At 44.0% G+C, this 13,058-nt stretch overlaps 1 long non-coding RNA gene across 4 annotated transcripts in view; it reads right to left on the bottom strand.

Annotated features, from left to right (window-relative positions):
• Nucleotides 1-1,025: 1,025 nt before the first annotated feature.
• LOC309525398 overlaps nt 1,026-13,058 on the bottom strand; it is a 31,642-nt gene continuing 19,609 nt past the window's right edge. For 3 of the 4 annotated variants that reach the window (XR_014216223.1, XR_014216224.1, XR_014216225.1), the window contains one exon: nt 4,707-4,924. This is a non-coding gene — a long non-coding RNA (uncharacterized lncRNA). Of the gene's footprint in view, nt 1,918-4,706; nt 4,925-13,058 lie in introns of those variants that run through there. The other variant, XR_014216222.1, reaches the window with a different exon arrangement.

The raw sequence follows: 13,058 nt of genomic DNA, 5'->3' as shown, positions 1-13,058 counted from the left end.
CTCTCCCTCCTGCGGCGAGCCGCCGGATCCCGATACCTGGCCCCCTTCCTCCCTACTGCTCTCTATTGGAGAAGCTGGCCCCGATTTCCAACTGCTGCTCTCTGAGTCCCCTCGGGTCCCTCCTTCCTGGGGTGTCCCCCTGGGTCCCCCCTTGCTCTGGCCATGGGCGCTCTTTTCTGCGAGTCTTCCGATTCACTGGAAAGACTCGGAGATCTCGGGCCTCCGTCCTCGCTCATATTTCCTTCTGATTCCTCCCCCTCGCTCTCTATTTCCTCTCTTTCCTGTGCCTCTGCCCCTGAACCCCTGACAACGATGATGCCAGCTTTGCAGCCTGTTTCAAATTCTGGAAGATGGGTGAATTTTATTTTTCAAAAGGTGGTTATTTGAAGAGGAGGAAGAGGAGGAGTTTGGATTTGATATCCCGCCTTTCACTCCCTTTAAGGAGTCTCAAAGCGGCTAACATTCTCCTTTCCCTTCCTCCCCCACAACAAACACTCTGTGAGGTGAGTGGGGCTGAGAGACTTCAAAGAAGTGTGACTGGCCCAAGGTCACCCAGCAGCTGCATGTGGAGGAGCGGAGACGCGAACCCGGTTTCCCAGATTACGAGACTACCGCTCTTAACACTACACCACACTGGCTCTCGACAAACCACACTTCACTCTTACTAAGAGCAAATGCAGTTTAGACATTTCACTAGCTGGTTACCCTGAGCCTTGGGGTTGTGATTCTATGCACATTTATTTGAATGGAGGCTTTTTGACCTTTGCTTCCTTCTATGCATAGGACTGAGGTGCCAGTCGCATGAGGAAAACCAAATGAAATCAAGCATTTCATGACACCAACACTGGCACTCCCCCTGCCCCCCCCCGGAATGGCTGCAGTCATCAGATCATGTCTTCATGAACAGACAGCGTTAATTGCTATCATGAAGACAGATGATTCGCTTCAGTTTTATGGCAGCACAACTGAGCACAAGACTCAGCCTATTTGTCTGCACACCATGAAGCAACATTGAAAGCCTGACACTTCATAGACCTCCAGCACGGATTCTGTTTACCATGCTGATCACATACTTGAGTTGAACTTGTCCTCCAAACCATATTTAAGGTTTCTTTAGCAGAGGGCACCACGCTAACAGCCAATGCATATCTTGCTTATGTATGAAACGGCATCTGGAATGCAGTCTGTCCCCACAATGTCAGCCCAGCCCCATCCTTGGAAGCTCATTTGAAAAACTACCATTTCCCTGACCCAAGTCCTTAGACCCCATCCATATTCATGATTGAGTATTCTTGGATGTTCGGAGGAGAGCTCAGCCAAACTTGCTGGTGGATTAAAGAAGATAGCTGTAATTGTTCCATCTAATCTGTTTGATCTTATGCTTTAGATCTCCAGCTATGTGGTGACTCAGAAATCCAATAAATGAATAAATAAAGTTAAACTAGATTTTGAGAGTCCAGCATGGCAGTGATTCCAGTGAATCAGATAAGAGACTTAAGAGGTTTCACTCAATGAGTTTCATTCATAGGTTTCCGTGGGACTTACTTTTCAGGCATAGAAGCTTCCAAATGCCTTGCATGGATAATACAGTCATTAATTTACATCACAGCATGACACAATGACTTATACAGTGAAGGAGATTGATGATGAGCAACACACTGATGGCCCCAGGCTCTTCCACACCACGGAAAGCTACAATTGCCTTCTCCTGTAGAAATCTGCCGAGGTTTTGAGATATTTTGGAAAGACTCTCTGCTCTGTCCCTCTGGTATCTATTGTCAAGGGCCTTTTCATTGATTCCTCAAACAATCCCATCACAATAAGGCAGTATTCACACACTAATTTTGCTGTTATATAAATTGTCCTTCTGTATGGACTGGCTGCTCTAAAACCATTGAGTTTTACTGCTGGTGATTCCTGTGCCAGAAGACAAACAGAACTCTTCACTTCTACAATTAGTCCCAAATTATTTCTGATTTCACAGGTATTAAGCTAAACAATCAAAGAGATGCACATCATTTGGGTTTTTCATAATGCACTTTAGACGTATGAGGGAAATGTTTATAATCTGATGCAAACTGCACTCCTATCTCGCTGGCATTTGAAATGACAAACAACTGTGAGTCTAATGATGCAAAATATGTTTCTCTCTCTTTGAAGTCTGATGACATGCAATGCCTTTGAATATCCCCTGTTTAATTATATACTCCTTGCTGTGAAGAGTTACAAAGTGCAACATCCACGTTTGAGATTTCATTTTTTCCCTTTTTAATGGTGAAAATCTGAAAAAAGCCTAATGAAGTTCGCATGAGGGACAGAGACTTTCTGAACTAATGAATCGGAATCACACCAATGCTCAAATGAAGCACCTTTAACAATAACACATGCACACAACCTTCCTACTGTTTGCTGCAGTTAGCAAAGATTTGTAACACGTCAGCAAGTGGCTATCCAATTACACAGAATTTAAAAAGGATGTCCCCAAATGACCTCTTTTGTGAACTATTCTGGCAGGCCTCGCGTAACTGTCCTATATGGCTTTATTTGGTTTTATGATAAGAGAAAATAAGCGGAGGCTCTTTCTTTAGCAAGACCGGTAATTGGAAAGGTTCTGAGCAATCAAACAGAAAAAGGCCAATTCATAAATTACCAATGTGTCGTGAGTTTGATGCTTCCTGATAGTGAACCCACATCAAATGGTTAACATGGAAGCTCTTAATATGTGGATCACATGGTTACGTCCTCTCTTGGTGAACCCAAATTGTAGTGCACCACTGGAGCTGTGGGGGAAGTGTAAACCGGCATTCCCTTAATAACAATAAATGATAATTTTATTATTTATACACCACCCATCGGGCTGGTTTGCCCCAACCACTCTGGGCAGCTTCCAACACATATAAAAATATAATAAAATGTCAGATATTAATAACAACAATCTGATCCAATACAAAAAAGTCACAATAACTTTAAAATAAACAACACGTCAAATAAAGCAACATTCCATTAGAATCTTGGCATACTTGTTTGTATAACATTATTCTTGTTTATAAGACTAATAGATAAATAAATAGATAAATAAAAAATGAATGAGGGAAAAAAAGAATACCGTATTTTTTGCTCTATAAGCCTCACTTTTTCCTTCCTAAAAAGTAAGGGAAAATGTGTGTGTGTCTTATGGAGCGAATGCAGGCTGCGCAGGTATCCCTCTTGCTGTTCTGGCTTCTGAGATTCAGAATATTTTTTTTCTTGTTTTCCTCCTCCGAAAACTAGGTGCGTCTTGTGGTCTGGTGCGTCTTATAGAGCGAAAAATACGGTAACTAAACTTTAATCAATAAAAATAATGGCAAGTCACAATACCATAAAACATTTAAAAAAATGTATTCCACCCAACCCTCCTGTTTTTATTCTTCTTCTTTTTTTGCAATAGGGCAATGGCATGCGAATCTTGACAATGGCTTTTGAATTACCTTTAACTATGGATTTTGGAAGCCAACTGGCTCTAAGGCTTTCCCTTACTTCCTTTACTCACACTACCTCCCATTTGTCCATCATCTCCATGCTTCTGACAGCCAATAGCCAAAGTGGTGCTTTTGTTCTGGTGCTGTTTTGGAATTGAGCCTAATGTTATGGTGTGCAAAGGTAATCACACCCATTTCAGCTAACTAGGCTTCACCTTTCTGTACAATATCATAGCTCACCTGGCTCTTCAATGCTTTATAGATACGTGCCTTTGCATTGCTGTTACGTATATCCTTTGCCTGTTACTTTCAAAACGATAGTTTTGTTACTCTAACCAATTGCAGTTTTGGACAGCAAATCATAATGACGTATGACCACATAACACCGGTCTTGAAAGAACTACATTGGCTCTCAGTACGTTTCTGAACACAATTCAAAGTGTTGGTGCTGACCTTTAAAGCCCTAAAGGGCCTCGGTCCAGTATATCTGAAGGAACATCTCCACCCCCATCGTTCTACCCGGACACTGAGGTCCAGCGCCGAGGGCCTTCTGGTGGTTTACTCCTTCCGAGAAGCCAAGTTACAGGGAACCAGGCAGAGGGCCTTCTCGGTGGTGGTGCCCACCCTGTGGAACACCCTCCCATCAGATGTCAAAGAGAACAATAACTACCAGACTTCAAACCAGAGACCTGGTTTGAACAAAGACATTGGATTCTTATCTCATTATACATGACTTAGCCATTTTTCATCTTCTCACCCCTTGCCTTTTCCTGTAAGACCTATTGCAGTCATTAAGAGTCGTCAACAGGCTCATCTCAGCTATCTGCCAATCTCCCATTCCCACCACCCTTCTGAGTAATACCCCTCCCCACCTTCTCTCTATATAGAAGGATCTGGCAACTTCTGTTTCAGTGTATCTGAAGAAGTGAGCATGCACACGAAAGCTCATACCAAGAACTAACTTAGTTGGTCTTTAAGGTGCTACTGGAAGGAATTTTTTTTATTTTGACTATGGCAGACCAACACGGCTACCTATCTGTAACTGGTACCAGACTTTTAGAAGACATCTGAAGGCAGCCCTGTTTAGGGAAGCTTTTAATGTTTGATGCATTACTGTATTTTAATCTTTTGTTGGAAGTTGCCCAGAATGGCTGGGGAAGCCCAGCTAGAAGGGCGGGGTATAAATAATAAATGATGATGATGATGTGTTTATGACATTTAAATAGTATTTAGTATGGAAATGCAGCTTTTCTCAAAATTTTGCCCTTTGTTTCAGATCAAAGAAAACATCCTTAGTAGCAGATGAAATTGAATGTGTATGAAACCACTGGTGGCTCCCATTTCCTTATATGCTATGCTGTCCAATATTACCTCTTATTTCCAAAAAGGACTTCTGCAATGTGGTCAGCATGATGCTATCGCAAATATTTGTGGCACCTTTTTATAACCACCCATGACAATGCTATCTGCAAGAGAGGACAATGCAAAAGCGAGAGAATATTAACAAATGCCCCTAAATCAATGCAAATACCAAACAAAGAAGAGGAGGCCAATGCTAATGTTAAATTAAAATTCGAAAGAATAGGTTAAAGGTAAAAAAAGTAAAGTAAAGGACCCCTGGACGGTTAAGTCCAGTCAAAGGTGACTATGGGGTTGCAGCACACATCTCAATCCTAGGGAGCCAGCGTTTGTCCACAGGCAGTTTTCTGGGTCATGTGACCAGCATGACTACACCACTACTGGCACATGGAGGACCATGACGAGTACCAGAGCACACAGAAACGCCATTTACCTTCCCGCCGCAGTGTTACCTATTTATCTGCTTGCACTGGCATGCTTTTGAACTGCTCGGTTGGCAGGAGCTGGGGCAGAGCAACAGGAGCTCACCCGTCGTGAGGATTCAAACTGCCGACCTTCCCATCAGCAAGCCCAAGAGGCTCAGTGGTTTAGACCACAGCGCCACCCGTGTCCCTAATAGGTTATACTTAATAATGTAGGGAATATTATTGAGACCAATATCATCAAAGGGGGTTATATTAGCCGTTCTGCAAATTGTGCCACCTTCTGATTTTATTTATACATTTTCCCCATGTGGGATTCAGGGAGACCTCTATGGTTTTTCATACATGCTGTGAAACTATTGTTCCTTCTAATAGCAAACTCAGCTGATGAATGTGGAGAACATTGTAGCCAAAATGAGGCTGCCCAGAAACAAGAGGGACTATTAGACCTGCCACAGTTTGCTTCTTATAGATAAGTTCTCACACCCCGGTAACTAAGCAAACCCTGAATTGCTTCAGTTAACCAGACTGTGTGAGATTGCCCATAAAGAGCCTATACTGGTATTTCCTATGGGACTTCTGTGGACATTGTATATGAATCAAATTGCTAGAGAGACAGGTCTTGTATAAAAACTCATTTAGTTCACAATATCAAACCGTATCTACAGAATGACAAGCTTTCAGAGCACAGAACATACATACAAAATACACACAATGGTGGTGGCTGCGAGATACAAAGGTTTCTAAGAATTCCTAAGGAGCTAGCCTTTCCTTAAAAAGCCTCGCCTCTGAGCTTGTCTCAGAGGTGAAGAAGAAGTCATAGATGTTAGAGCAGGGATAGGCAACCTAAGGCCCGGGGGCCGGATGTGGCCCAATCGCCTTCTCAATCTGGCCCACGGACGGTCCGGGAATCAGCATGTTTTTACATAAGTAGAATGTGTCCTTTTATTTAAAATACATCTCTGGGTTATTTGTGGGGCCTGCCTGGTGTTTTTACATGAGCAGAATGTGTGCTTTTATTTAAAATGCATCTCTGGGTTATTTGTGGGGCATAGGAATTCGTTCATTATTTTTTTTCAAAATATAATCTGACCCTCCACATGGTCTGAGGGATGATGGAGGTCTGAGCCCATGGCTGAAAAAGGTTGCTGACCCTTGTGTTAGAGGCTAAGGTGTCAAAAGCCTCCTAACATCTTCATATTTATTCCCTGAAATATCGGTTCAAACCCCCGCGACGGGGTGAGCTCCCATTGCTCGGTCACTGCTCCTGCCAACCTAGCAGTTTGAAAGCACGTCAAAGTGCAAGTAGATAAATAGGTAGCGCTCCGGCAGGAAGGTAAACTACGTTTCCGTACACTGCTCTCGTTCGCCAGAAGCGACTTAGCCATGTTGGCCACATGACCCGGAATCTGTACTCCGGCTCCCTCGGCCAATAAAGCGAGATGAGCGCCGCAACCCCAGAGTCGTCCATGACTGGACCTAATGGTCAGGGGTCCCTTTATCTTTCTATGATCTCCAACTTTAAAAAGTCCTGAATTATCAATCTTAAATAACAGGCTGTCTGGCCCAGGGATGTAGTGTGGGTTCCAAACTCCCAGGGCCGTGTCCCTTCACTGGCCAGCGTCTAACCAAGGGAATTTCTCCTTGCAAACCAGCCCCAACCCGGGAGCAGAGAAACACGGAGCCAGGAGTGCTGCTATGTTGCCTCGCCTTCCTGTCTTTGAAGTGAGGTGCTTTGGGAAATGCATGTGACTCTGGCAATGCTTTCCTCCTTCCTCCCTCTCGGCTGGTCCAGGGGTGGGGTGCGCTTGGGTGTCCCTTTGCTGACCATGAGGAGAAGGAGACATTGCTCCAGCCCTGAAGTCCTGGCCTGGGCAAAGCTTGCCTCCTCACAGCTCCAGCCTCGATGACAGAGCTTGTCGTGGAGCCACCTGGTTGCACCTCATAAATTTGCACCTGGGGCCATGGCTCCCTGGCCCAACCAGGCTACGCCACTGTTCTGATGTGGGTTGTCAGGCCATGTAATTCTGGAGTAAGGATCCAGAGTAAGCCCACTCCTCTGCTCTCACCTCTCTCCCTCCCTTCCCCCCAGAATGCCTATTTTTCAGGGTTAGTGCTGGTGCAAGTTCCTCTCGCGTCAGTTCAGCTGGCTTAGCCTAACTCAGACAGAATCGAAACTGGCTGGAGCCTCTGGACCATCTTGCAAACACTCACATTTTGTACCCCAGGCAGTCTCCTTCTAGCACAGGAGTCCCCAAACTACGGGCCGTGGGCTGGATAAGGCCCAAGGGACTCGTTTATCCGGCCCGCAGCGACCCCTGCTGCCCGCTTTTACCAGCACTGTGCTGCCTGGCTGCCTACCTCTGGGTCAGAGGAGCACCAGAAATAGCTTGTGTGCATGCGCAAGCATTATTTGTGCATGCACAGGCATTATTTGTGCATGCACAGGCATTATTTCCAGTGCACATCCGGGTCAGAGGAGGCCTGTGCGCATGCGCACAAGCTATTTCCGGTGCTCCTCTGATCCGGAAGTGCGCCGGAAATAGCGTGTGTGTACACATATGGGCACGCGCTCCCCTGATCTTCAGCCCGTCGTGCGATCGGCGCTGGAGACACCGGCCCAAGGCTGGGTAAGTTTGCTGACCCCTGTTCTAGCAGAACCTTACAAAAAATTTCACCTAACAGGCACAATCCACAGTCCTCTCCTGGAACTGCAGAATGTTATTCAATTATTCTAAATCAGGGCGATAAGTTTGAGATTCTCATTTATATTTCCTTTTGGCCCTGTATTGATCTGCAATCAATTTTCTACGGGAAAGGAACTGAGGTGATCAGTGGCCAGCCATGAAGATTCTGAAAGCACAGTTTATTCATGCTTAATATTTCATATGGCCAGTTTAATCAGTTGTATAGACAGGGCATTAAGTTCTGAGGTAAGTAAGTGTGTGTGTGTGTTTGTGTGTGTGTGTGGAATCCCAGCCTCCTTTTAAATTTAATGCACCTGCCATTTGATCTTTAGTCTTTGTGTCCCATCTGGATTTCTATTGATAGCATTTCCCAGTTTTTCATATACCTTTTTTTAAAAAAAAATTGTGCTATGTGCTTTTATGCTTTTGATTTAAACGTAGCATCTATAAAAATCAATGCACACATTGCATATGTCTTCATTTTCATAATTTTCACAGGGACACCATTTGGGTTGTTAGAGATGAAACATCCTGGATCAAAAAGGCAGAGTCTTAGCTTTTCTCATTAAAAGAATGACAGAGGTGCTTTATTAATATTATGGTCCCGTGTTTTGATTCCCATTGCGGCTATAGATCAGAAGTCCTGGATCCCTTGACTAAGCAATGTTAAGCCCTTTCATTCTGTGTTCTGATCATTTTGCTGTATTTGCTTCATTTTTAAATTTCCCAGCGCACATAAGTGCTATGATTTAAGAGGAGCAGAAAAATCCATCCAAGTGCTGAGATGCTACCTCAGAAGTCCTAAAGAGAGCAGAGCTTCAATTCACTTAATGTGGGAGTTTTTAAGTTAGGATTTCCATAGAATATGGAAGATATCTAAGGTTTCTTTGAGCTTTGCAAAAGCTAAAAATAATCCACAAGTGCTATAAGAATATAGCATAAATATGCATAAATGCACACATATTTAATATATATGAACCATGCAGCTGAAATAGTATGGGAGAGCAATCCTGAAGCCATTTTGACTCTCCCAATGACCTCTAATATTCCTCTGCAGTAAGGGAGGCAAATGGGGAAAGCCTTCCCATTGTCCTTTTGCTTGTGAATCCTGTCTTAAGGGTGCATTTGTCTATGAATAGGGTGAGCCTGTGACCAGAATTCAGGAACTAAAGGAACTAAAAACCATCACAAAAGAACGCCCAGGCTGCCCAGGTAATGCAACCAGTGACCATTATCTGTTATCTTGACAGGCAGGATTTCTGCTGTAGACTGCCTCCTGTGACGTATTTCTGCGGTAGATCACCACCCTGCTGTAGACCACCTCCTTCTGTGATGTATGTATGATGTTTTGGGGGGGGGTAATCTTGGGCTACAGGATGGGCAATTTCAAAAGTCTACATAAGGGCTTGCGCACCATCGTAATACAATTGCCATTGACAGCCTCAGCCTAGTTCTTAAAAAGACAAGCACACTGGATGGCTTATGTAGCTGGAGAAGGTAGATAGAGCCATGGGAGGTAAGTAACAGGAGACTGAGGACTCAGCTTTACAGCTGCAAATAAAATGTTTTAAGTGTGTTGTAAAGTACAATATGATGGGACGCGGGTGGCGCTGTGGGTTAAACCACAGAGCCTAGGGCTTGCCAATCAGAAGGTCGGTGGTTCGAACGGGTGAGCTCCCGTTGCTCGGTCCCTGCTCCTGCCAACCTAGCAGTTTGAAAGCACATCAAAGTGCAAGTAAATAAATAGGTACTGCTCCAGCGGGAAGGTGAACGGCGTTTCCGTGCACTGCTCTGGTTCGCCAGAAGCTGCTTAGTCATTCTGGCCACATGACCCAGAAGCTGTATGCCGGCTCCCTTGGCCAATAAAGCGAGATGAGCGCCACAACCCCAGAGTCGTCCACGACTGAGCCTAACAGTCAGGGGTCCCTTTACCTTTTAAAGTACAATACACAAATGTGACACTAGATGGCGATGGTGAGCTATGGCAAATTCAATAAATATTTCACAGACAAAAAATTTAGCATTTTCACAGCGTTGTTTTTATATATGTGTAGATTCCACCTGAGTCAGATGCTACAGTTTCAGCAACTAAGGAGCCCAACACTGAAGCTGATTCTGGTGATTAGAAGATGAAGAAGAGTTTGGATTTGATACCCTGCTTTATCACTACCTGAAGGAGTCTCAAAGCAGCTAACATTCTCCTTTCCCTTCTTTCCCCACAACAAACACTCTGTGAGGTGAGTGAGGCTGAGAGACTTCAGAGAAGTGTGACTAGCCCAAGGTCACCCAGCAGCTGCATGTGGAGGAGCGGGGAAGCGAACCCGGTTCCCCAGATTACGAGTCTATTGCTCTGAACCACTACACCACACTGGCAGGGAAGCACCAGAACTAGAACTGCCCATGGAACCAGATCCCTCAGCACTGGGTCCTGTAGAACCATAGTCAGAGCTCTCATGGGCATCTTCTCCTGGGCTGAAGGAACCAAATGCATCCCAAGCTATCTCATTAGTTCAACAGTGGAGGGAGCACCCTAGGCAGGAAACCATGGAGCACAGGACAAGTGTCCGCCTTCAGGCAAGAGGGTTGACCTGAAGCACTCCAGCAGGGGAAAGACCTTAGGAGAGGTGGTCTGACTCTCATAACTTCTCCCTGTCATAACTGAGAAATCCTGCCAAATGGGCAAAAATTTAAATTGGTTAATCTGACTTTGGTACAGTGGTACCTCAGGTTACAGACACTTCAGGTTACAGACTCCGCTAACCAGGAAGTAGTACTTTGGGTTAAGTGCCGTATTTTTTGCTCTATAAGACTCACGTTTCCCCTCCTAAAAAGTAAGGGGAAGTGTGTGTGCGTCTTATGGAGTGAATGCAGGCTGCACAGCTATCCCAGAAGCCAGAACAGCAAGAGGGATTGCTGCTTTCACTGCGCAGCAATCCCTCTTGCTGCCCTGGCTTCTGAGATTCAGAATATTTTTTTTTCTTGTTTTCCTCCTCCAAAAACTAGGTTTGTCTTGTAGCCTGGTGCATTTTATAGAGCAAAAAATACGGTACCTTGCCCCAGGATGAGAACAGAAATCGTGCGGCGGTGGTACGGTGGCAGTGGGAGGCCCCATTAGCTAAAGTGGTACCTCAGGTTAAGAACGGTTTCAGGTTAAGAACGGACCTCCAGAACGAATTAAGTTCTTAACTAGAGGTACCACTGTACTGTGGAGGATACTAAAATAGATTAGAATACGTTAGATTAGAATAAACACATTTCTTTCAGTGCAGTGACTTTTTTCAGTCAGGTTACTATCTTCATAGATTGTGGGAATGCTGTGCACATCATTTATCTTGATTTGAACAAAGTTATGGGTGATATTCTGATTAGTCAACTGGTTAAATATTGGGAGTCATTGGGAAGATTCACAACTGGCTAAAATCCTGTACTCAATGTGTCCTCAACATCCTAAGGGAGATGTCAGTTGGGGTGGTCCATCTGCCCTGGGCCATATATTTTCAGCATTTTATCAGTTAGATGAAAGAGTGGAGGGACAAATCTGGAACATATAGATTGGTTTACAAAGATGTTATTAGAGATCCCCCTTTAGAAGATTTAAAAGACAATTCTTTTATTTGAGGGTCCTTCCTTTTCATAGTCGCATAGTGCAGCTATAATTCCAAACACAAAGCACACATTGTCCCTAAATCCTGAAGCCATCTTTAACTGATGGTGGATTAAAGGTTTGCTGATGTGTCTATGAGCAATGTTGTCTTTGAACTGAGAAAATCCCTTTCTTCCCCTTCTCTTTTGTTCTTTCAAAATTCCGGGGAGCCTTCCTTAGCACTAGTCTCCGCAGCAGATAAGTTTTATCCACCGAGTATCAGCAAAGTGATAAAGGAGACTACAGCACGGCTGCAGCATAAAACACTACAGCGACTTGCTTAGTGGTGCAGTGAAGTGCTTCAATAGCTGATGATTGAAAATGGAAGCTTAATGGGGTGAGTGTGAGCAAAGGAATTAGAATAAATGCCGCCCTATGCAACACAGCACAAGCCGCTAAACAAATCTTGTGGACTGGAAAAAGCAGATCCGAGCCAAAGATTTGTGAAGGCAACCACAAAAGATGATGCTATCCAAGCAGTCATCATTAGCTGCTGAGAACATCAGGTCAGTCTTCTCCTGCCTGGCCAAATAAGACCACTTCCCTTTCGACAACTGCAGTGGCAGCAGCAACAGAAACTATATTTTTTTAATTGAAGATTTTATCTCAACAAAATAACAGAAAAAGGAAAGGTAGTAACACATGTTAGTAACACAAAGCATCCCACCATCTCACCCCCCCACCACCATTGGTTCGACATAACTCGAAATGTGAGTTAAAATCTGTCTTCCTTCCATCGTTGCATGATCTTAATTCTATAACTTCTCTTTACAGTTGTGTTGTTATATTGCATTTGACAAATATTCTGATTTTACTTGCATTTGTAACCTTTCCCCCTTACCAACTCTGTTCTTTACATATCAATATTTCTGTACCGGAGCAATGTTTTTTCATATATTCATTCACGCAACTCCATTCTTTTATTAAATTTTGATTTGTTTGACCTCTGATAGCTGCCGTCATTTAGGCCAATTCAACTAATTCAGTAAGTTTGATTTGCCAATCTATTATTGTGGGTATTTTGTTTCCCTTCCAGTTCTTTGCTATAAGAACTCTTGTGGCAGCGGACAGCAACAGAAACTATTTTGAGACAGACACCTAAAGGCAGACTTTCTTTCTTTCTTTCTTTCTTTCTTTCTTTCTTTCTTTCTTTCTTTTGTAAAATTGCTTTGAGCTGCCTGTGGCAATAACAAGTGTCTCACAAATTTGTTTGTTTGTTTGCTTGCTTGCTTGCTATTGAGAGTAATAGGCTGCAGGTCCATTTCAGACTTCATTTGTGGGGATGGATGGCAGAGCAACACATGGGGTTGTTGTTGTTTAAGAAGATCCAGCTTCATTTTCTTAAAGAATGATAAGGGCGCTGTGGTCTAAACCACAGGGCCTAGGGCTTGCCAGCCAGAAGGTCGGCAGTTCGAATCCTCACAACGGGGTGAGCTCCCATTTCTCGGTCCCTGCTCCTGCCAACCTAGCAGTTCGAAAGCATGTCAAA

The sequence above is a fragment of the Podarcis vaucheri genome (genome assembly GCF_965113315.1).
Source record: "Podarcis vaucheri genome assembly, chromosome: 1".
Classification (NCBI taxonomy): Eukaryota; Metazoa; Chordata; class Lepidosauria; order Squamata; family Lacertidae; genus Podarcis; species Podarcis vaucheri.
This window is presented reverse-complemented; position numbering and strand designations above follow the sequence as displayed.